The sequence below is a fragment of the Apis mellifera genome, linkage group LG3 (assembly GCF_003254395.2).
Source record: "Apis mellifera strain DH4 linkage group LG3, Amel_HAv3.1, whole genome shotgun sequence".
Taxonomy (NCBI): Eukaryota; Metazoa; Arthropoda; class Insecta; order Hymenoptera; family Apidae; genus Apis; species Apis mellifera.
The window spans coordinates 11,481,057-11,506,809 of record NC_037640.1 but is presented as its reverse complement, the minus strand read 5'-3'; the positions used below and the strand labels follow the sequence as shown (position 1 = coordinate 11,506,809).

The 25,753-nt window shown below is 41.3% G+C and overlaps 1 protein-coding gene across 10 annotated transcripts in view; it reads right to left on the bottom strand.

Annotated features, from left to right (window-relative positions):
* Positions 1–25,233, bottom strand: part of LOC410925 (hormone receptor 4) — a 154,369-nt gene extending 129,136 nt beyond the window's left edge. For 2 of the 10 annotated variants that reach the window (XM_026439485.1, XM_026439496.1), the window contains exon 1: positions 18,359–22,843. The gene's annotated coding sequence lies outside the window, so the exon portion shown is untranslated. Of the gene's footprint in view, positions 1–18,358; positions 22,844–23,008; positions 23,441–23,610 lie in introns of those variants that run through there. The other 8 variants (XM_026439492.1, XM_026439488.1, XM_026439490.1 and 5 more) reach the window with 8 other exon arrangements.
* Positions 25,234–25,753: the final 520 nt, after the last annotated feature.

Sequence of the window (25,753 nt, the reverse complement as noted above, 5' to 3'; positions counted from 1 at the left end):
TCAAAGCTTTTTAAAAAAAAGAAAAAAATCAAAACTCTCGTGAATTTCATTAAGATAAAGCTACGATTAACGAAGATACAACAGCGATGTACAAATTCCGCAACAGAGGAAGAAAAATAAATAATAACTGCTTCGTCACGCCGACTGTCTTTCGTTTGTCAAACGATACTGGATATCTGTCTCTATCTATGACAGATAACTTCTCGTTGGAGAAAGTATATCAGTGTCAACGACCCCGGTTGGTTACATAAGGTAGCGCTGTAGTTACTCTCTCATTCATCGCATCTTTATTATTAATGAAATATAAATCTAAACCAACGTCTACGTCTTTCGTTTCTCCGATCCGCTGACACTGTTGTTTCGAACGAGAGAGGAAAAAAAAAAAAAAAAAAAATTACCAATCGCAAGTTCAATCACATCTCCGTTTGTAACGTACGATCCTCCACTTTCGATATTTCGTTCGTTCATTTAAATCGATGTGTCGACCTTCTCCTTGAAGAAAAAAAAAAGAAGGAAAAGGAATGATAAAAAATAGGTCGAGAAAATGCTATTACATATCCCTGTTTCATTTTTGGAAAATTCGATGCGTTAAAACTGCGGGGTCCCGAGAAGAGAACCCGAGTCCTTTTTTCGCAGTCATCGGTCTCGGTAGCTAAATTAGTTTCGCGGGGTTATAGGAGAGAGAGGGAGGGAGGGAGGGGGGGATCCATCCGAGATGGAAGATAAAAACGTACGGTGGCCCCGAATGCTCTCGAAGTCTGCCACCTGCGATCCGTTTCTTCGAAACAGTTTTCCGTTTCGTATTGAAAATTGTAATCGCATTGTCGTTTCGAAATTTCCTGCACGATTCATTTTCACGAAACTCTCAATAATTAGATCTGGAATAGTTGGAATAATATCCAACTAAAAATGGAAAATAATCTTAAGATTGAAAAAATAATAATTATTCTTTTTATTGGATAAACGAGTATCCTGATTTCTATATATATATATATAATGTAATAAATAAATGTAAAAATACTAATTCAGTAGGAAATGATGGAATATTTTTAGAAATTTTCGTTAATAAAATTACGAAAGAAAAAAGAGATGGAAAAAAAAAAATTCGATAAGGTTCGTTTGGAACAAAAGTTTTGGAAAGTTGGAATGGTATATTTATAAAGAAACTACTCTTCGTGCACTCCTTGTTAAACCTTGTCGTCGAACCTCAGGTTTCGCGTTCGAATTATTTCGGCCTTCATAATAAGCTATTTCTACGAACTATTCAGACCTCGAAGCTTCCGCCAAAGCCATTTAACGCGGCTCGTTGACTTCATTAATCGTTACGTTAAACGGAACGACCGAAATAGATGAGACGTTCCATGACCTGGACTTTTAGAAATTTCGATACTACTGTATTTTTGAAATTGTTCTCTCGAGCTATATTTAAAAGAAATCTAAATCTTCCTCGTTTCTTCGATGATACCGAAATCATATTCCATCGATTATTCGATGTATATATTCATCTCTCTTCACAACAAGAAAACAGAAAGGGAAAGAATTATCGATCTCCGACGGGAAGATAAAAAGAGAAAGAAAGGAAGAGTCGCCGCGTCGTCAACTTCCTAAAAAACGAAGGAAAAAACTGAGAAAGAGAGAAAGAACGAAAGAAAGAAAAAGAGAGAGAATCGCCGCGAGTCGGTCGTAAAAATAGAAGGATGGGCGGAGAGGGAAAGGAGGGGAGAGAGAGAGACAGAGAATCATCAACTTCCTAATACAAAGATGGAAAGAAAGAAGTGCTCGAGTTGGGTGACTGGTGGGGAGGGGGGAGGGGAGAAAGTTGGTTGCAGAGGCATAATACGCGATCTAGCCCAACCTAGGCCAGCGGACACGGACGATCGTGGCAGCAGCCAGGCCTAGGATAAGATTGGCCGGGATTGGATCTCGCTCGAAGCTACGCTCGACCGGTTATGAGGAACGGTTGTGCAACGCGGTTGTAAACCGCTTGTCGGGAATGGAGAACTCTTCCGAGCCGCGAAAAGTGAAACGAGAGATCCATCGGGCACGCGCGCCCGCCATCTCCCCTCCCCCCACCTCCGCGCGTCTTTCTTTTTTCCTTCTCTTCCTTTTTTCTCTCCTTCTTTACGACGTCGATAATCGTATTCCACGATCCTCGCGGCTGATCTTGCCACGGGCTAAATAACGAGGAATAGAACGTGACGATTCGATCGGAGGAAAATTATTTCGCGTGGAAACGTTATATATTCGATATATTTTTTTTTGGCTGAAGAATAGTTAGTTTATTGGACAGAATTTTTTTAAAAAGTGTTTTAAAAAGAGTGGAAAATTAATATTCGTTACTTTTACAGAATTAATAAGAAAATTGGGATAAACTTTTTAAAATTTCGCAAGCCTTTTTTAAGTTAATCGTTACTGTAGTAGGTGCGATCATTTAAGTATTTAAATGATAAAAAGTGAATTTTTAATTTTTAATTTATTCAAATTGCAGCACTTTCACGGCGGCAACAAAATTCTCCGCAAAATTATTTTACATACATACAGGAATCGAGAGAGTTTTGAAATTTTTAAAAAGTCACGAGAATAACCAATTTTGAAATTTCACGTGAAAAAAAAAAAAAAAAGAAAAAGAAAGAAAGAACGATCAAAAACGAGGGGTTTACGCGTAAAAACCCGTAATTAAGTTTCATTTATACCGGAAATTCGTAGCAGTTCGATATTAAAAAAAAAAAAAAAAGGAAAAAATCGACGAGAAATATTCTTAACGTATATTTACAGGCATAATATTTCCTATTCAATTATTGGACGACACAAGTTAATAAATAATACCCGATGTTAATAAAAAAAGTGTTTAACGCTTTTTAATCGAAAATATTTAAAATATCCATTTCGTGAAGATGAAAGAGTCGCGTAATACATTCGGTTAAATTGAAAGTGACAATAAAAAAGTTTATTAATATTTATTCAATATATATATATATATAAATTTAATTCGAAATATCTCGGAGTACGTTTCAACCGTTTAACGTTCGAAACGTGTATTAATAGCTGTCAATAATAAATTAAAACCAGATATTAACGGTTCTTCTTTTCCTTTCTTTCAAAAAAAATATATTCGTATGGAAATACTGCACCAAATTGAAGACGATTAAAAATCTCTCGCTCGCCTATCGGTTCTACTCGATTGTTTCCACTCGGCCATATTCCCCTCACGTTTTAAGAGGAAATAAGAATGGGGGCAGGATTTTAATAGCGTGGAATTTTTATTCCATCGGGTTGAAACGACGTATTATTTGAATGAACGTCCTTTTTTAAACAACGGTGGTATCGGTGGTCTCGGCCATTCTTCCAATTTCGATTATGGATAATAGAAAATATAACAGAAGAGGCCCGGCGCAAGGAAAATTGCTCGGTTATCGCACCTGTAACCCAATTAATCGCGCAGCTTGTTGTACGCGCATTGTTGTACAGCCGAGATTCGACACGGTGATAACGATTTTCACGGTATTATGCAGAAGCGGGGGGGGGGAGGGGGGAGATCGACCGATTATGGAAAACCTTTTTTTTTTTTTTTCTTTTTTTTTTGCGTCCGAATTTGGCCGCGAAAATTCGAGAAAATTAAAATTTCCAACCGAGTTCTTCCTCCAAGTATCGATTAGATACGAGTCGATTTTTCCAGGAAGATTTTTGATTTTTCTAATATTTATAAGAATATTAATAATTATTGAAATTATTTATCATATTTTTCTTAAAAATAAACTTTTAATATTTACAAGAATATTAATAATTATTGAAATTATTTAATTATCCTTAATTATATTTTTCTTAAAAATAAACTTTTAATATTTACAAGAATATTAATAATTATTGAAATTATTTAATATTTTCTTAAAAATAAACTTTCAATATTTACAAAAATATTAATAATTATTGAAATTATTTAATTATTCTAAAACATATTTTCTTAAAAATAAACTTTTAATATTATAATATTATAAAAATATTAATAATTATTGAAATTATTTAATCATCCTAAAACATATTTTCATATTTCTAAAAATAAACTTTTAATATTTACAAGAATATTAATAATTTGAAATTATTTAATCATCCTAAAACATATTTTAAAAATAAATTTCTAATATTGTAATATTATAAGAATATTAATAATTATTGAAATTATTTAATCATCCTAAAATATATTTTCTTAAAAATAAATTTTTAATATTTATAAGAATATTAATAATTATTGAAATTATTTAATTATGAAAAGTATTTTCTATAAATAAACTTTAAATAAAAATAACTTTTAAGATGACAAAGATAATAAATAATATATTCCACAGTCTATCTTTACTTATACTTTTAATAATAAATCTATCACTCTGAATTTTATTTAAATTATATTATAGCAATAATTAATCTTAACTTCTTAGATGACAAAGATAATAAATATATATTTTACAACCTATCTTCACTTATACTTTTAATAATAAATCTATCACTCTTTCTAATACTAAATTTTATTTAAATTATTATAATTAATCTTTAAATTTGCAATTTAATGTTTTTTTTAAACTATAATAACTTTTTAGATGACAAAGATAATAAATAAATATTCCACGACCTATCTTCACTTATACTTTTAACAATAAATCTATCACTTTAATACTAAATTTTATTTAAATTATTATAACAATAATTAATTTTTAAATTTGCAATTTAATATTTTTTTTTTAACTATAATAACTTTTTAGATGACAAAAATAATAAATATATATTCCACAGCCTATTTTCATTTATACATTTAATAATAAATCTATCACTCTTCCTAATATTAAATTTTATATAAATTATTATAACAATAATTAAATTTTAAATTTAATGTTTTTTTTTAAACTATAATAACTTTTTAGATGATCTTCACTTATATATATATACTTTTTTTCTAATATTAAATTTTATTTAAATTACTATATAATTAATCTTTAAATTTGCAATTTGATATTTTTTTCTCAGAGTATCAGAAAAATTTTAATTTTCAATTTTTAAATTTACAATCTTGAATCGAGAGAGACTGTCGAATACTCGCGACACCTTGATCCCGTCCGATCATTGATAATAACCAAGAATACGAATATACACCCCCACCCTCCGTTGTGTACACGTTAATCTCGCGCTCGAGTTCATCAAACTGGCGTTAACGAAGGGAGCGTACGTAGTCTTCTCGATCAAAGTTCGCCGGGGAGATTTGTCGTCCGCTTGGAATTTTCGGTACGAACATGTCTGCCGTGGAACAACCTTTGATGACGAGCTGAACACGCGACAGACAACGATTTATGGCACGCATTTAAGCTTTTCGAACGTTTGGACGAGTAATTTTTCTAATCGAATTATTCGAATAAATATATTTATCGAGAGAGAGAAATTAGAATGTAATTACAAACAACAAATTCTTAACTCGAAAAAAAAAAAGAATTACTCTCCGCGAAGAGAAGAGAAGGATCCCGTGAAACCGCTATGGGGGAAACGTTCATTCAGGTCCGCGCGCCAATAGCGAAATGGTGGAAGCGAGAGGAGTCGGTGGAAAGAGGTGAAAGTCCATAGGCGCGCACCATGCACCGCCATTCAGCCGGTGGCCCAGTCAACGGCTGGCCGCAGCCTCTCCCGTGAACGAGCCGCGCGCCCCGACTCGCTCCACTGCCTCTGGTTGAAGCGGCGTAGACCAGAATTCCGCTAACTTACTCATGGTACCGCTAGTCCACGCTCATATTCCCTGTTTCTGCACGCCGCGCGTCTGCCGCCTCGCGCCACTTCCGCCTTTTCACTTTCCCCCCCTCCCTCCCTCGAAACACACTCCTTCCGGCGTTGCCGATTATTCGGGTGTAATTCTTAACCAACCTTCACGAGGCGACTCTCGATTCCAATAATATTCCTTTTTCGAAGTATCTTTCAACCTACGAGGTGTATTTTCTTATGTCAAATCAAGTGAGTTTGAGTCTCCAATAAGAGTATTATTTTGAGAGTTTAGGAATAGGATAGAGAGATATTTTATTTACATTAACATTCCCAAGTTTTGTTTCTCTCTTTCTTTCAAGACGCGTTGAAACGTTTCTGTAATTAAAGATGTAATCGTCTGATTGTGAACAATATTCGGCTGCTCGGATGAAAATTTCAACACGTTTGCGAACGCAACGCATCGTCCGATCAACACGTTTCACAATGCGAAGGGAAACGCGATATCAAAGAAACGATAAGTGGACAGAGCGCGCCGGTTCAAAGAACTCGAAGATCGCGAAGAGGCAATCCAGCCGCAGATGTACGTATACCGGTGTATATAGCGTTATTACTGTGTACCGCTAGTCCAAGGTTATTCGCGCCACGTATAATATTATATCGCCATGGTGCCCCGTGTCCCCCGTTTTCCCTTTTATCGTCCCCTCCCCGCCGGCATACCAGGTGGTGAAAGTGGGATGGATCCACGTATGCGTTTATTGAAAGTGACGCGCCTCTTTTATCCTCCTCCCCTTCCCGTGAATTTCCTTCCCTCTCTTTCTCTCTTTCTTTCCTCTAAGTTGGCACGTGTTAATGGCTCGTGCCTCGACTCGAAAGGATCGTAGGCTACCGTTCGAAGCGTTAAGGCATAGGACTAAGGAGAGAGGGCGCTTGAACGTTGCGATAGAAATTAATGCGGATAAAAAATTTGATGATAAATAATTTCGAAATTCTAGGATGTCTAAGAATGGATTTGGATATGGATTATAAAAGGCAATTCTGCAAAATAGTTTCGAATATTGAATTTTTGAAAAACGAGGTTAATAACTCGGTCGATAACTCGGTCGATAACTCGATCGATAAGTCGTTCGATTTTTCGCGACAAAGAGAGAGAAAGAGAGAGGGAGAGAGAGTGTGCGTTTATCAAGTGAGATCGACATTGGATAAATTTTTTCTTTCTTTTTTTATAAAGAGGTTCGCCTTGAGCTTTTTAAACGATACGACATTATTTCCTCGTATTTTTCTCCAGTCTCGGAATGAAACGATACCTTCGATCGAAGTGAGATAAGTAATTGCACCAACGCTTTGTGCATTGTTTGCACAAGGTAAACTATCATAGTGTTCTAGATTGCCTCAGAATCTGATTTCCTTCTGACTCTTGAAGCGTTATTAATGCGACTGTTATCAATGTTAACGATCGGTTTAATACCCAGCCTACATAACGTTTCAGGTTATATATAACCGCGACACGAAATTCTGCGCTTTTATAATGTCACAATTATTATTATTTTCTCGTCTGAAGATTCACATATATAGAATAGAAATATTCATTTTCATTCGATAATAAAATAAATTCTTCTTCTAATAATAAGACGAATCAACCTCACAAATTTCTATTAAATCGTGGACAACTTCTCATCTTTCAACCCTTGAATTCTTGGAGCCGCATATAAATATATATTCGATCAATTTTTCGTAGAATCCATTTCCTTTCTCGAAAGTTGACGAAGGTCGGTTTGCATCGACGATTTCACGACGCATGATAATAAGAACGATGGACGAAAGATCGTTTCGAGTTCCTGAAGGGTTCTCCGTCTCCCTCCTTCGACGGAGGGAGCCGCGGGATGGAAAGTGTTTTTACACGCGGGAGGTCCTAAGAGGTCTTAAAAAAGAAAGGAGTGGACGAGAATATATATATATATCCTCGATCTTTTTCCTCGATTCGTAACTTTTTTATTCGAGAACACTTCGAATTTATTTATATCATATTTCTTTGCTCTTTGATTAGAAGTAAGTCTTTAGATTAGAAGTAAAATTATATGTTGATCGATAATTTCTTTTTCCAACTGTTCTCTGCTCAGAAAAAGAAAATAGGTTCGTTCAAGCTTTATTTAATTTAAGCTTGATTTCTGAGATTCTGAGATTGAGTTTCAAATCTGAAAGGAAAAATTTTCCTCGAATTTATTTATATCATATTTCTTTGCTCTTTGATTAGAAGTAAGTCTTTAGATTAGAAGTAAAATTATATGTTGATCGATAATTTCTTTTTCCAACTGCTCTCTGCTCAGAAAAAGAAAATAGGTTCGTTCAAGCTTTATTTAATTTAAGCTTGATTTCTGAGATTCTGAGATTGAGTTTCAAATCTGAAAGGAAAAATTTTCCTCGAATTTATTTATATTATATTTCTTTGTCCTTTGAAAAGTCTTTAGATTAGAAATAAAATTATATTTAATCGATAATTTCTTTTTCTATTGCTCTCTGCTCAAAAAAAGAAAATAGGTTCGTTCAAGCTTTATTTAATTTAAGCTTGATTTCTGAGATTCTGAGATTGAGTTTCAAATCTGAAAGGAAAAATTTTCCTCGAATTTATTTATATCATATTTCTTTGCTCTTTGATTAGAAGTAAGTCTTTAGATTAGAAGTAAAATTATATGTTAATCGATAATTTCTTTTTCCATTGCTCTCTGCTCAAAAAAAGAAAATAGGTTCGTTCAAGCTTTATTTAATTTAAGCTTGATTTCTGAGATTCTGAGATTGAGTTTCAAATCTGAAAGGAAAAATTTTCCTCGAATTTATTTATATCATATTTCTTTGCTCTTTGATTAGAAGTAAGTCTTTAGATTAGAAGTAAAATTATATGTTGATCGATAATTTCTTTTTCCAACTGTTCTCTGCTCAAAAAAAGAAAATAGGTTCGTTCAAGCTTTATTTAATTTAAGCTTGATTTCTGAGATTCTGAGATTGAGTTTCAAATCTGAAAGGAAAAATGAAAAAGGGAAAGAGAGAAAGAAAGAGGGAGGAAGTTTTTTTCTCTCTTCTCTAAAGAGCGTGTTTAATGAAAGCGTGTTTAACCGTGGATGCGAATCGACGGTCGAAATGATCGTGCTCAATTCGAATATTGATTCGAAGAAGTTTGTTTCTCACGATTGGTAGACGCCGATAGGCAGCCCGGCAAATCGCCTATTACCGACTCGTTCTCTTCCAATCGCGATAATAGACAACAATAAGACCACACCATCCTCCTCTCTCTTTCTTCCTCCTCTATCATCGCTCTTTTCAGATCGATCTTGATCGATCGACGCGAAAAAAAAAAATATATATATATATATATGTGTGTGTATGTGTACGATGGAATGGAATATCAAAATGCAAAAATAATTGGAATAATTCGAATTATCTTAAATTCTGTATCGTTGGAAATTATATATAGCAAGAAGAAAAAGAAAAATGTGTATGTGTGTGATGGAATAGAAACTCAAAATGTAAAAGTTAGAAAAAGGGAATAATTCGAATTGTTCCAAACTCTGTATCATTGGAAATTATAATTTATATATCGCAAGAAAAAAAAGAAAAATGTGTGTGTATATGATGGAATAGAAAATTAAAATGCAAAAATTGGAATAATTTGAATTATTCCAAATTCTGTATCGTTGGAAAATTTATATATCGTAAGAAGAAAAAGAAAAATGTATGTGTATGTGTGATGGAATAAAAACTAAAAATGTAAAAGTTGGAAAAAGGGAATAATTCTATTGGAATTTTCTCTTTGTACCATTGGAAATTATATATCGCAAGAAGAAAAAAAAAATGTGTGATGAAATATCAAAATGCAAAAATCGAAATAATTGTAATTGTCCTAAATTCTGTATTATTGGAAATTATATATTGCAAGAAGAAAAAGAAAAATGTGTATGTGTATGTGTATATGTGATGGAATAAAAAATAAAAATGCAAAAGTTGGAAAAAGAGAATAATTCTATTGGAATTTTCTCAAACTTTGTACCATTGGAAATTGTATATAGTAAGAAGAAAAAGAAAAATATATATATGTGTATATATGTGATGGAATAGAAAATAAAAATGCAAAAGTTGGAAAATAATTCGAGAATTATCCTAAACCCTGTATCGTTGGAAATTATATATTGCAAGAAGAAAAAGAAAAATGTGAGTGTTGAAATAGAAAATAAAAATGCAAAAGTTGAAAAAGGAAATAATTCTATTCGAATTGTCCCAAAGTCTGTACCGTTAGAAATTATATACAGAAAAAAATTATATATCAAGAAAAAAAAGAAATATATATATGTGTGCGTGTGTGTGTGTGTATATATGATAGAATAGAAACTCAAAATGCAAAAATTCGAAAAAGAAAATAATTCTACTCGAATTGTCCCAAACCCCGAAATTATATTGCAAGAAGAAAAAGAAAAATGTGTATATGAATAGAAAATCAAAATGCAAAAATTGGAATAATTTGAATTATCAAACTCTATATCATTGGAAATTATATATCGCAAGAAGAAAAAGAAAAATGTGAGTATTGGAATAGAAACTTAAAATGCAAACGTTGGAAAAACAGAATAATTCTACTCAAATTGTCCCAAACTTTGTACCATTCAAAATTGTACATCGCAAAAAGAAAAAGAAAAATGTGTGTGTATGTATGATGGAATAGAAAATTAAAATGCAAAAATTCGAAAAAGAAAATAATTCTACTCAAATTGTCCCAAACTCTGTATCGTTGGAAATTATATATCGCAAAAAGAAAAAAGAAATATATGTATATATGTGTATGTGTGATGGAATATCAAAATGCAAAAATTGGAATAATTTAAATTATCCCAAACTCTGTATCATTGGAAATTATATATCGCAAGAAGAAAAAGAAAAATGTGTATATTGAAATAGAAATTCAAAATGCAAAAGTTGGAAAAACAGAATAATTCTACTCAAATTGTCCCAAACTCTGTACCGTTCGAAATTATATATCTCGCAAGAAGAAGAAGAAAAAGAAGAGAAAGAAGAATATCGTTTCTTCGATCACGAGCATCGTGTTCAACGGATACCGAACCAATCCTGTTCGTCAAAACGTTCGTCAGAACAGTTGTGTTCCCGGTTGTGTCGCAAGCTTCATCTACATTTCATCTTACACGACCTATTGGCCAACAGCAACCGGGTCGATCCTCAAACGGGATACTTCTGGTATTTAAGCTGCGCGCGAGTTTCGCAACCCGAGTTTGCAGAATCGTGTTGTGCACGATTTTGCCCGAATTTTTGAATCGATACAAAAGGATTTTGTATAAGATGAAGCGAGAGAGATTCTTTTCTCTCCTCTAAATATTCGTTTAAACAAATGAAAATTTATTCGAGTGATGAATGTTCATTCTTGAGGCAAGAAAAATTTTATTTTTAAATTTTTAAATTTGATACGATTCTCTAAGAAAATTCTGGAAGATTCGAAAAGAATCTTTGACTAAAAAATAGAGAGATTCTTTTCGACTCATCCCTCTCTCCTCTAAATATTCGTTTAAACAAATGAAAATTCGTTCGAGTGATGAATGTTCATTCTTGAGGCAAGAAAAATTTTATTTTTAAATTTTTAAATTTGATACGATTCTCTAAGAAAATTCTGGAAGATTCGAAAAGAATCTTTGACTAAAAAATAGAGAGATTCTTTTCGACTCATCCCTCTCTCCTCTAAATATTCGTTTAAACAAATGAAAATTCGTTCGAGTGATGAATGTTCATTTTTGAGACAAGAAAAGTTGTATATTTTTAAATTTTTAAATTTGATACGATTCTCTAAGAAAATTTTGGAAGATTCGAAAAGAATCTTTGACTAAAAAATAGAGAGATTCTTTTCGACTTTTCCCCTTCTCCTCTAAATATTCGTTTAAACAAATGAAAATTTATTCGAGTAATGAATGTTCATTCTTGAGACAAGAAAAATTTTATTTTTAAATTTGATACAATTCTTGAAGAAAATTCTGGAAGATTCGAAAAGAATCTTTGACTAAAAAATAATAAAAATTTAAAAGGAAAAAGCGAGAGTTCGAAGAGAAGAATTTCGATTTTAAAAATTTTGTACAACAATAATAGTTGCGTTTAATTTTTTATTGGGGAAAGATTCAACTTGAAAGGAAGATAAATGTTTCTCTTTTTTTTTTATGATATCTCGACACATTTCGTGATCATTTCCATTCCGTGTGTTTGATGAGAAAAAAAATTGTGATTGTGATTGATACTCTGTCAATAATTCTGTCCAAGTCGCAATATTTTTGATCGATATTTTTCATATACGCGAAATAACAGATTTTGTTAACAATTTGTTGGAAAAATATCTATTTATTGTAAAAATACGTTTTTTTTTCTTTTTTTTTTGGATGGAAAAGAAATGATAAATCGAACAAGTACAGTGAGGATCGGGAAGCGCGTGGCATTAACACGTTCCATATTACGACGTTTTAACTGGCGACGTATACCCGAAACGACAATTAAAATTAATTGTAGCAATAATGGTGACCTTGTAGCCGACGAATCTGCATACCAAAAAGTGACGATCGAGACACTCGTGATTGAAGAGCGAAGAAAATTTCTCCGTTTAATGAAATTTTTTTCGATGTTTTAATCTTGCGAACAAATTTTTAAACAAATGTCGCTATTCAATTCGATATCTTATTTACATTGATCGTGTGTATATATATCGAATCGAAAAATTGCAAATCTTTTCGAATTATTAATGAGAAAAATTGAATAATAATGGTGAAAAAAAAGTAAAAATTAAAGAAAAAGAGATTTGATTTACAAAATTACGCGAAAGAGATAATATCCTTTAACGTACGATGAATAATGCACGTTATTTTAAATTATGAGAATAAAGTGAAAGGTTGCTTTCTAATCCATGTAATTTCCAACTACCCAACTAAAACTAATCGATAGGATCTTCGATTAAATTTTATAAAAACAGTTCGTCACATTCGCGCGTCTCATTACATACAACAATGCTCGGTTACGTAACAACAATATTTTTTACATAATCCGATCCTCCATTCCGCCACGATCACTTTCACCGACATCATCGACGATAAAACTCGCCGCAAAACGAACACGCGTACAGGAAACGCGAAACTCCATCCCTGAAAACCTATTACTCTCCTCATTACCGACATCCATTACTCAAAACAAATCCCCCCTCCTCCTTCCTCGCCTCGAACGAACCCATCATTCTTATATCCCTCTAACCGACACGTTCCACAAAGCCGATATCCAACTAACATCCTACTTCGATTCACAAAACAACCCCGTATATATATCCCACGATATATATATATATATATATATACGATCGACAAGCCTCGTCATCATCGTCAACAATCCGTATACCGTTCCATCATCCTTTACCCACAACGGCAAACGAGTCATCGTGATTTCCCTTCGAGGCTCAAAGACGACCCGCTATGCCGCAGCGGCATGCCGTGTGTGCCGGTTTGTTTTCGTCGAGGCACGAAGGCAATGGCGTGGCCGTGTACGAGTAAGCCGATTACATACGCGCTCTCGATCAGAGCGAGCGAGCGAGCGAGCGAGAGAGAAAGAGAGAGAGAGAGAGAAGGAGAGTAGGTTGGCAATGCGGGGGCGCTGTTCGCCTCGATCCGTGTCTACGAGGCACGGGTGCGTTGAGGGGAGGGGGAAGAGTTCGCGAAGGGGGAAAGGAGAAGCGAGCGCGGGTGGGGGAAGTAGAGCGGCGGAGTGGGGATGGTTCGGTGGCAGCAACGGCGTGCTCGGTGTCATTGCCTCGACGCTCGGGGCGGCCAGTGACTCCATCACTGACCTAGTGCCGAGCACGGCCGAGCCGCGGCGGAAATAGCCGAGGCGGAGGACGTCGACCTCGGCCGGCCTCCAGCGCGACACACACCGATACTACGAGTAGCGCCCCGCTACCGTACACATCGCGCCTTGTCCTTCTCTTTCTCCGTCCCCTCCCCCTGCCTCGTCCGCGCGTCTCCGCGTTCTCTCTCTCTCTCTCTCTCGCTCGCTTCTTCGAGGCTCCCTCGTCTTCGTCGCTCGATCTGTTTCGATCTGTTCGTCCCGCCGCGTCTCTTTCTCCGAGCTTCTCCGGGCTTTCGATCTCTCGTGCGAGCCGCCCATTATTATACGACGCACGAGTAGAGGCCGGCTGCTCCCGAAAACCGCGGAAATCCGCGAGTTACGGTTATGCGTGTATTTTGTAACTGCGTGAAGCGGCGCACCGCGAGGCCGCGCCACGATATCGAGGGCGGGGTAGGGAGGGGCGGCTCTTTTTCCACCGCGGACTCACGCGGGCCTAGAAAAACGATCCCTCGCGTTCGCGTGAAAACGAAATCCAGACGTGTCGGTTTCGAGCGCTTTCTCCTCGACGCATTGACGAACAAACCGTGTACACGTATATCGGTTTTACGACGGGGGATCTGGCAATTTCGCCGCGCCAGAGAGCCCACTGTTTTCGATGATGGAATTTCAAAGGCAGTTTAGCGGAGTATACCGTATGTATATATATATATATACATGTACGTCCAGTGGATCGACATGGAGCGTGGGACGGATGGTCGGGATAGGGCACGGCTCGCGAAGAATCGTTACTTATTTCGATAGCCGTGTGAACGTCGCTATGTTCTATTCTAGACAGTCATCCATTGTCGTTCGCCTGGATCGATAGAAGCTTCGATCGGTTTTTCGGTTTTAGCTTATCGCCATCCGTGCAACCACGGATTGATTTCATTCGCCTCGCGCGAATAAAATTTTCGATCCAATAATTTTCTCCCCCCCTCGCTCTTTTTTTTTTTTCTTCCAATTTTTCCCCAATAAAGCGCCTTTATTAAGGGGGGGGGGCAACTTCCGGAAATTTCCTCGCACGAAACGAAACGTGTCCTCGACGAATACAATGAGATTGTAAATCAAGCGGTCGACCAGTCGGCCAACTATTGAACGTAGGAAGTATCGTATTGACGCGCGATATGAATCATTACGAGTGCGGCCAGGTATATTATCGAATAATGTATCGTGAAAGGGGGAGGAAAGGAAGGAGGGGGGACGAAAAAAAAGAAATGTGATGGGACGATTTGTTTCGAAATGAAAGGAAACGAAGGAAACAGATCCTGTTCGAAGGCGCAAGCCGTTCGAACTAATCGTTCGCCACAATAGGCCAACTTGAAAGCTGGCTTGAGCAAAACCTTGGCCGCGCTGCGCGCGTGTAACACGGGACACGCCCAGGAACTTGACAGTTTTCATCGCTATCCATGATGAAACAGCGTGAAAAAAACACCTTTATTAGCTGATAATATGCGTGACTCTCGTTTCCGGGTTCGTTTCCATTGTGCCGTTGGGAGAAACGGTAGTGTAAAGAACTTCTCTCTCCGTAAGAGAGGAAGTTGTCGAAAAAGAAACGAGACGATCGAACCTTCGAAGACTTTCCATGGGATTCTATTGTAATTTTTTAGAAGGGAGGAAGAGGGAATAGAAATTATACATACGTTGGATGACTAATTTTAAATTTACGAATCGAGAAATAAATCGTGAATGGAATGGAAAAAAGTGTCGTGTATAAAGCGATTCAACGTCTCTTCGTTTTCTCGGTCGAATATCGTGCACCACCAGAACACCACGTTGTGATTTATCGCGATTTAATTGACCTTTCGGAAGTCATCCGGAGGAGAATTCATGTTCAAGTATCTTTATCTTCTACTTAAAATACCAACTCAACCGGCCACTATCGTTTATCGCCGTATTTATATCACGTACGTTATTACGTAATCACGAAACTTGCAAAATTGCCAACCTCCTCCGAAACGGACGTGTATCATTCATTACGTGCCGTCGTTACACGCCATCTCATTTTTCGTGTATATATATATATATATATATATATATATATATATATATATACAAACGTTAACAAATTAAACTATAAGAACATTCGTATATTTATATGTAACGTGCTCATAAATAATCATCATTTTCGAATCCCTTCGTTTATTTCATCCTTCTTCTAGACTTCGAAAATTACGATACGTACGCGTCCGCGTTTCGTGTACGCACGCGGTGAGACCGGAAGCGAGATAAACGAGCCTCCCTGTTCGCCATTCACGGCGGAACGTGGCGAAACACTTTCGAACGTTGTCCGATAGGAAGGAGAAACGGTCCGCAATCGTCAATTTCTAAGTTGTATATATATATATGTGTGTGTGTATCAATGGGCTGCAAACATTAACATTTGAGTGGAATTAACATTTTTGTTTTGGAGGATACTCGCCTTATGTGTGAAATATAGGCTTTTTATGAATCGATTATTATCGGCTGATATTCTATGATTTTTTTCCTTATTCATACTGGTGAGAAATTAACGGGCTATGGATATTCAATTTTTTTTTCTAAGAAAGTACAGAACAGAGATTGAATACGGGAGACACGTTTGAATTCGTTCCCAGACGTTTGCTTTTTAGACCAGCCAGGTTATTGCGAATACGCGTTAAGAATAATTTTAATCAATAATATATCGGAGAGAATTTTTTCGAATGAAGAATTATTTATACAAATTACAAATAATCTTTTAAACGCGAAAATTTCTCACGATTCTTTTTTAAAAAGAGGAACATTTCGATATTTGATCTAAATCAAAGTTCATTTTAAATACGATGAAAAAAAAAAATCCTGAGCGAATGGTTAACAACACCGTTGATCGTACCATTTTTACACGGTGGATGGACGAAGAAATAGAGAGAAAGAGCGTGAGCGAGAGCGAGAGAGAGAAAGAAGGCAGGTACGGCGCGCCACGTGCCGAGAGATTGCTGCCACTCGTTCCTAACCTACCCTATTCGTTAACCTGACCCGTGTCGCGATTCCTCCGCAGGTCGATTCCCATCGAGCGCGGATTAACCTACATACGCGCGGCCACTTCTGCGGGGACGCAGAGGCATAGGTGGCCGTCGATACAAAATTAACCGGCCCTCACCCTTCCGGTGCAACGAACGCTTCCAGTCGATACGTAACCTCTCCCCCTCCCTCTCTCTCGTCGCCCCTTTCTTTCCTCCCTCAACCCTTCCCCCCATTTTTCCTCCTAGTTTCCTCTCTCTCTTAGAATTTTTCGATTAAAAGAGAAAAGAAAAGAAAATTCGGATTCGGATAGTAAAGTAATAATCAAGTTGCATTCTAAGTATCGGGATAAAATGTCGTTTCTTATTGAGATCTCACGATCACTTTTTGCTTCCCTCTATCGTCATATTTCTTAACGAATAGTTACTCGATAAATGAACTAATTTTATTTTACCGTGTTCCAATGCTTAAAAAATAAATATTTCTATCTCCACGATTGTCAAAACTAATGAAAATGTTAGTTTGATTCGCGATATCATCTAATTTGAGATAAAAAAAAATCTAACCGATATTCAATAAGATCAAACTATATATAATATATATTGCATCGATCCAAAGTGGTGGTTGAGAGTCATCGTTCAATTTTTGAGGGAGAGAGAGAGAGAGAGAATGAGGAGAGGAGGGGGAAATTACGCGGAAGCAAGGAGATTATAGAAATTTGCCTACGCGAAGAAGAGGGAGAGAGAGAGAGGAAGGCTGTCTGACAATGAGAGGTCGTGGCGCCGTCATTCCGGTTGGAAAATGAATAACGTTGATGAACGTTTCAATCCTTTTCGTTCAGCCGGTTTTTCGTTTCATCGTGCATCACGGGCTTGAGGAGACGAAACTTGATGGGGCCGCATTGAAACGTAACCAGATGAGCGACGAGGGCGACGTCTGCCACGACGTTTTATCTCGGGAATCTCGGCCAACCGTATATTTTATCTTCAAATCCGGTCAAGTCCGCTCGGATTTCGGGGAGAGGGGATCGGTCTAATTCTAAAACGTTTCGTCCTTTTTTTCGTTCAATCTTCAACGAGTGGAAAAAGAATTTTTTTCGTAGAAAAATTTATTCCATCGGGTTAAATTATTTACATTGTATTCGTGTTTACATCGTGCCCTTGTCCGTCCTAGTGAAAAATATTCGAAGAAAAGAGGGGTATTATTATATTCGCAAGCGAGAGAGAAAAAACGCGAGACACCTTTCCCTTTCTTTCCCGATGGAAGGGAAACGCTTCCTTCTCGCGAGCACGCGAAAAACGAGTCGCGGTAAGAGACAGTGAAAAAGTGAAACTCGATCCTAGAGCTCGTTTTCTATCCGCTTCCTTCCCTTTCTATCCGCGAGAGTTAAAAAGAGTATACCCATTCTGCAACGGTACATTAGAATCGCAATCGTTCTCCGCCGTTGCCCATTGGCTAAACAAACATAATCTTATCGCCTCGTCCATCGTCTCTATTACTATTTTAATCTTAATTGCAATCTTTATTTCTCTTTCGACGAGAAAGAGGAGGCTCGAGATCGAATTTCTCTCCTCGAAATTATATCTCTGTCTCGTTTTCTTAATATATTTTCTTAACGCCGTGGCCCAAGTATCTACGCGTACTACGTGTATATTTCGTATATATTTTGCGCCTCGAAGCGTGAAAGCAGAAATTCGATCGAGACGAATATATACCCGATACGGTTAATATAGTTGCAACTTACATTTTTGGTTCGTCGATGATCGGCCATCAACGTGAGCGGCAGCTGTTAGCGTAGCCTCTTTCCCCCCACCTGTGTTCCGGAAGTGGACGACACGTTGATCGGGCGGCCGCCTTCAGCTGCTCCCCGTCTCCTCGCACCTGCGTGTCATCATTCTCGTGCGCGGACGATCCGCCTTTTTCTCGAGGCGAGCCCAGAGAGGGGGGGTGGGTTCGCTAGCCGGAAAAATCGTAATGTCGATCACTTTCACTGCGCGCCGCGCGTTCCCTTCCGTGTCACGATCACGAGGCGACCGAGGGGCGTGCGGGAAGGGGGCCGAGAGACGAAGAGAAGAGGAACGCAGACAGACGACGGGCGAAACCGTGATGAGGGAGTAGAGGAAACAAAGCGGCGGCCAGAGAAAGAGAAAGGAGCGAAGAACGAGGAGAAGGGAGAGGAGGAGGACGAGGGAAGACGTTGGAAGGGAGGGAAAGAAAGCGAGAGAGAAAAAAGAAGTAGAAGTAGAAGAAAAAGAAGAAGTCGAGGGAGAACGATAGCAAATAGGAGAGAAGGGGGAAACGCGTGGAGTGGCGGTGGATCGTCACAGTTTCACTTTTAAATTCCTCGAGGCGGTCGCTCGCTAGCTCGCTACCCGCTATACTACTCTCCACTTGCTCCGCTCAGCGCCGCGACTAGGTCGCGTGCGTGTCGTGTATACGAGGATTACCGTTACCGTTAACGTGACGTAGACGGCCACCGGTAACGTCATAGACCGCTCACTCTCCGGCTGCTCGCCTCTTCCTGTCCTTTCCTCCGTCTGCTCGCTTTCCCTCCGCTTCGAGCCGGCCGACTCCGCCGCCGCGTTCCAACCTTGCCGCGTCCCTCCTCGCCTCGTCTTCCTTTCGTCGTCGGCCCTCGTGTCGCCGCTTTCGTGATCGGCCGTGCTCCCGTTTCCTACGAAAAACTGCGCGTTCGCTGCTGCGAATCCACGCCGGTGGTGGGCATCGTTCCACCGTCCTGCCAGCCTCCTGCCTCGTCGTGATAACCCCGTCTCCTCAACGCTTCGGCCCGACGCTCGACGATGGTAATAACAACGATAATAAGAATAATATTTGTCCGTTGATCGTCGTCGGGGCTCGTTTCTTTCCTCTTCTCTCGATCGTTGGCCTGTGCACCGGTATCCGGACGGTGCACGATGGGATCGAGGCTTTGCACTCCAGTACTTTGCCCGACCGGTGCCCGGTCATCACAGTTTAACCAACCACTTGTTCCGCTCGACCGCCGCCCGACTTCGTTTCGTATTATCTCGCGCGAATTTCTCAACCTCCGAAATCCCCTTCGAGGATTCGAGGGGGCGACACTGCTCGACGACCGATGTTTCGATGGATCCCTCCTCCGAGTTTGAGTTCGCTACACGGAAGAAAAATTGCTCATGGCATGGCGTTGTTTTTTCGCTTCCCTTCGTGGCGAAAGAGAGAAAGAGAGAGAGAGAGAGAGAGAGAGACACGAGCGTGAGCGAATCGTTCGAATTACTTCTTCTTTCCTTGGAAGATAATTAATAAGAATGTAATTAAATGGAAAAGGAATTTTTGTTGTGGATCCCACTGGCTCACGCTTGTGCACAATTGTTGTTGTTGTTGTTGGCCCCGTGTTTCAAAAGCACGATATCAGCGGTGGCAACGAACCGCGGCAACGTCACGCGATACAGAAGGAGCGTAGAGGGCGCGCGAGTTCCCCACTCGAGCGAAGATCGGTCGCCATCTACCGCCGCGATCGTTCCGGCCAATTAGCTCAAAGGATTTCTCGCGCATGCGCGCGCCAATCCCATTTCCCGATAGCCCCTGCGTATTCGTAGACAATTTCGACGGCTGCTCGAGAGGCGGTGTTGCCGGTCTATCGAAACGTTCTCAGCTGTAATAATTAATTTTGGGAGGAATCGTTCGCCCGCGAAATTTCAAGAAATTCGAATTCCCCGAATCCTAAGTTACCGACGTTCTTTAACGTTCTGGCTCGTTCAAGTGTATCGGGGAGCTTGGCCCGCGATAAGGTTCGATCGATAATTGACTCGTTATCGAGTCAAGTCGGCATAGAGCCGGGACAGGACCGCCAACCGTGCTCCGTGTAGCCTCGAATTATTGCTGGATAACGAGATCAATTCGGTTAATCGCGGCCAAGTTTGTACACCCGATTTCAAAGCTCGTGCAAGGCTTATTGGAAATCTTCGAAACAGGAACAATTTCGCGAATTATGCTTCCACGTGGACGAGATTTATCATCGATTTTTAATTGTTTCAGTCACCCGTCAAGACGGAAAGGAACATTCCTATTATATTAATTACATATATACGCTTCTCAGAAATATTCTATCTTCGAAAGAAAAATATCAATCACGTTCGATGCTCCTTCATTTATTCATTTATTATCAATAATAATCCAAGTTTCCAAGCTGGAATCGAGAGAATCTAAGGATCCATCCAAAATACGACTCGTGGGTGAAAATCGTGAAGTAGGAGGGGGGATTACGCGGGATGGTGTCGGCGCGTAATCAGTCGCGTTTCCACACCGGGGGAAGGTAGACAGGCTGTCTCTATTTTCATTGACACGTTGTTACACCGGCACGAAAGAGGATCGGGCGTAATGCGGTGCCGCGGCCACGGCGCGCGTTTTATTTATAACCGCGTCGGTCAGAAACGGGCTGTGCGTCGTGACGCGCGTGTCGAATATTACGCACGCGTACTGCGCCGTCCACACGCGGCAAAAGGTGTTACCGGGATCGAGGAAAAGGGATCTGGATAATCTACTTATTCGATCAATAGATAAAAAGAGATAAAGGAATGAAAAATCGAAAGGGATCGAAGATTATAGGTGCATAAAACTCTCTCTAATTCGAAAAAGAAGAGGAGGAAGAAGAAGAAGGAAAATCGTTTTTTTGAAAACAGGGAAGAGAATTGGCCGTTGGAACGAACGATTCGATCATGTTTTCTTAAAATAACGCGAGATACGCCACTTATATTTAGACGCGATGCTGCGTTTCACGAGCTTTTTTCCTGGATCGGTCGAGAAGAGTCGATCAGGAGAGCTCGATCGCGAGTCCCGCGATAATCTCGAGGAACAGCGTTAGGGCGACGTTTGCACGGTTCTTCTCCACCCCCCTCCCCAAGAAGTTTCTAGAAAATGATTCACCGCGGGCCGAAAATCGACGAAGGACCGAGCCCGCTTTATTTTCGTCGGTGGAAATCGATAAATCCCCACTGAGGAAGGCCGAAGAATCCTAGGAACTTGGTGTAGCCTTTCGGGCGGTTAAACAGACGTCCGGCAGCTATCTAAAACTGTCGTTCAGCTTGTTCGTCACTCAGCCAGGGGAGAATTCAAGCCGAAGGAACCAGAGGTCGCCAGTCGATCGTCCGATCTTCCCGCCTCTCCCCGTCGTCCCCCTCGCGCAACATCCGATATATCTCGTTCGATGAAGGAAAGGAAGGAACGTTCGGTTGCTCGAATCTGTTCGAAGGAAAGGAATCGCAACGAGGAGAGAGAATCGCCTATCAATCGAATCACAGCCACAGCCTCTTCGCGTTCGACAGTTTCCTCGAGCAGGGAACGTGCTTCCAACGAAACAGGTAAGTAAACCGTCTTCAACAAAAATCGATTATATATCGGCCATCGAATTTATACTCGAATCTGATGAATCTATAATTCGACAAGAAGGGAAAGGAAGAAGGTGCTTGGAGAGGACTCGAAGACAAGGTTCACGTGATCGACGTCACTGGATCAACGAAAAGGGAGGAGAAGCTGTGAGAGAGAGAGAGAAAGGGAGCGTGGATAGAAGGAGAGAAAGAGAGAGAGAGATATGCGACGAATACGCGCACGTGTACCGATGGGATAGAAAGAAACGATGAGGTACGAAGATCGGGACACTAGAGAAAGAGAGAGAGAGTGTGACGCATGGAAAGGAAAGAAGGGGATGAAATTCGGGTTGGTTATCGGTGTCAACGATGGACTCGTCGATGGAGAAGGAGAAAGAAAAGAGAAGAGAAGAGACGAGAAAGGTGAAGATCGGAACTGGAGAACACGTCGTCGTCGTCGTCGTATCGCGGGCAACGTCACACACGTATATATATATATGCATCTATTTATATGTAATACGCGCGTATGCGTGCGTATGCATGATGAATATATCCGGGGAGTCTCTCTCGCTCTCCTCCGGCTGATCACGACGTGACAGATTTCTCTTCCTGTTCCTTTATCTTTCCTTTCGGTCTGTTCTACTACTTTTTATCTGCCCCCAGCTGCGTTACGTATTTTCACCGTCCATCTATCCATCACTCGTGTATATATGTGCGTGTGCAAGCGTATAAATTATTATATGTATAATTAGAAATATATATATTTCGTGTTTCCCCCTCTCCCGTTTACTGCATATCACCACAGGTGATTCACTGGGTTCCTCTCCGCTGAGTTCCTCTCGGTCCACCACCCGCCACTTCCGCGACGACGGACAGAGAAGGTATTTCTTTTTTTTTTTTTTAAGAATAACGTGTATGCGTATTATTACATCGACGACCGACGATTTATATATATATTGGAAAACAATGTTAAGAAACTATATGTATATATATATATATATAACGTATGTATATATATATGTATATATATAGCGATATAAACGGCACCACACTTGGATTATATACTATTATTTCACACTCGCGTTAGAGAGGAGATGTTTTTCTCTCCCCTCGGACAACGGGGTTCACCGCGTGCGTGTATCCCTTCCTGTTTCTCCCCCGGGTGCGTGTGACTCGTGCTCCGATTATCCCGCTCTCCTTCTCCTCCTCCTTCTCCTTCTCCTTCTCCTCGCGACACGATTTCTTTCCTCCTTTTCTTCTTCTTCTTCTTCTTCTCCTCCCTCCCCTTTCTCTTTCTCTTTCTCTTTTTTTTCAACCGGGCGGATCCACGGAAACGCGAACCGAAAACCGGGCAACGAAACAACAAACAGGCGCACACTATTGTGGCCCGGTCGTCGCACTCGCGGCTCTCTTCTTCCTCCTCCACCTCCTACTCCTTTTCTCTTCCTTTCCGTTCTTCTTCCTCCACCTTCTTCTGTCCACCACCACCACCACCACCACCACCACCACCACTACCACCACCACCACCACCACCACCACCACCACCTCCACCACTAACTCTTCTACTTTCTTCTTCTTCTTCTTCTTCTTCTTCTTTCTTCTCCTCCTCCTCCTCCTCCTCCTCCGCTTCTTCTCCCTCTGTCTCTGCTCGTACCTCGTCAGTATCGGGTAATCCTTGCCGGCTGTCACTACGAAACGTCACGAAGTGGGAAGCAACAACCGTAATGTTCACGTGTGCGAGGCACGACGACCGTGTTCGATTGATCGTCACGATTTTCTTTTCTTTCTCTCTCTCCTCTCCCTTTCCCTTTCTCCGACACGAGTCACGAACCGAGGGGCGGAACGGACGGCAGATACGACGTAATCGTTATCATCGGGGCACGCACGGGACACCCGTGCGTGGCCAACGGCGAACACCAATTTACCAGAACGAACGAACGGAACAGAACACGGAGAGGCCCGGCACCGAACAATAAAACCGTCCCTGCGCGCCGTGGACGACACCGCGCGCGCGTGCACGCACGCACGCACACACACACACACACACACACTCTCTGTACGCGGCGGCGAGAGAGCGAGAGCCGCTCCTCTCTAGTCGTACGGGCGAACGTGTAGTAGGAGGATGCAGAGAGAGACTCCGCGTAGAAAGCGTTCGGCACACTCGGCGTCCGCGATAAGCCGACTCTCCGCGCGTGCACGCGTGGAGCCTCGAAGCGCGACAGACGTCTCTCCTCCCTCGTGGAGAAGGGAACGGACGCGCGCGGTCAGAAAAGCCGGGGAAAAAGACACGCGGGGAGAGAGAGAGAGAGAGAGAGACGGAGCGCGGAGGGAGAAAGAGAGAGAGAGAGAGAGCACGGCGGGCGACGGAGACGGAAGCACTCGGGATTCGTAGGGAGAGAGAGAGAGAGAGAGAGAGGGAAGGAAAGACGGTCGTGGCGAGAAGAGGAACGTTTAGGAGCGAGAGAGAGAGAGAGAGAGTCGCGATGACGAGGACGGGCGACGATGTGTGTATGCCTGTACGTGTGCGTGTGTGTGTGGCACTAACGAGGGAGAGAATTCTCCGCGAGAAAAGCGGAGGGACGAAAACGGGCGAAACGCGCGCGGCACACGACGCGCGAGAAGTCGTGTTCTCTCGCCGCTGGTGGAGAGTAAGCTGCCTCCCTCTCTCTCTCTCTCTCTCTCCTTTCCTCTCCTCCTCCTCCTTCTCTCCTCTCCTGTTCACGCAACGTCACGGGGGTACACGGAGCAGCACGAAAGAAGAGAACGGAGAGCGATAGGTAGAGAGAGTAACTGGTGTGGTGTGGCGGCCATGTGTAACGCGGAACACGCGCTCTCCGCGCTCAGTCGGCGCGATCTCTCGCCAACGTAACGCAACGGCGTCGTAGGGAAACGCGCACGCACGCTCTTTCTCTCTCTCTCCCTCCCTCCGTGTTTCTCGCTCTTGCTTGCGCCCTGCCGGAATCGCGGCGACGAACAGAGGCGAGAGAAGGTACGCGGTATACTGGGACTGGATGGCGAGAAAGACGAGGGATAGCGAGCGAAGTCGGGTAAGAAAGAGAGAGACGGAGTCGCGCCTAGCGCGAAGCGAGGGAGTCGAGCGAGCGACCGAGCGAGAGAGAGAGAGAGACAGGGGCCTGTTTCTCCGTCTCCGTCTCGCACAGCACACACGAGGTTACGAACAAACGCGGAACAGACGAGGAGAGGCCAGGGCAGCGCGCGAGCGACGTAGCAGCTCTCTAGCAGCCGGCAGCCTGCCGCTCGGGTCAACGACCTCTCTCCTCGCCGTCCGTCCACCTCTCCGCCGCTCGCGCTCGCTCCCCACTCCGCGCCCACCTTCGCCCCCACCGCTCGGCCGCAGCGCTCCCCACTCCACGCGGTCCCTCCCACCACGCCACCACCACCCCACCACCACCACCACCTGCCTTCGATCCTTGGCCGTCTCGCGCGAACTCGAAGGGAACTCGACGAGAGGCTCGAACGGAGTGGAGAGAGAGACGCCAACTCGGGTTGGTGATGCGTTGCCGACTTTCCTCGCGGCCGCGAGAGGGATGAGTTTTAAAAGGGTTACGGTGGGGCAGGGAAGAACGTACCGTACGTTGCATACCACCACCACCGCCGCCGCCGCCACCCCTCTCGCCGTGAATGAGACGGAGCAGTGGAGGGGGGCGCGAGGAGTGGGGCGAAGGGGTGGGAAAACTCCGTTCTCATTCTCAACGCCGATGCACCCCTTCTCTCTCTCTCTCTCGCTCGCTCGCTCGTTCCTTCCGCTCCCTCGCTTTCTCCTCGTTTTTCGCCTT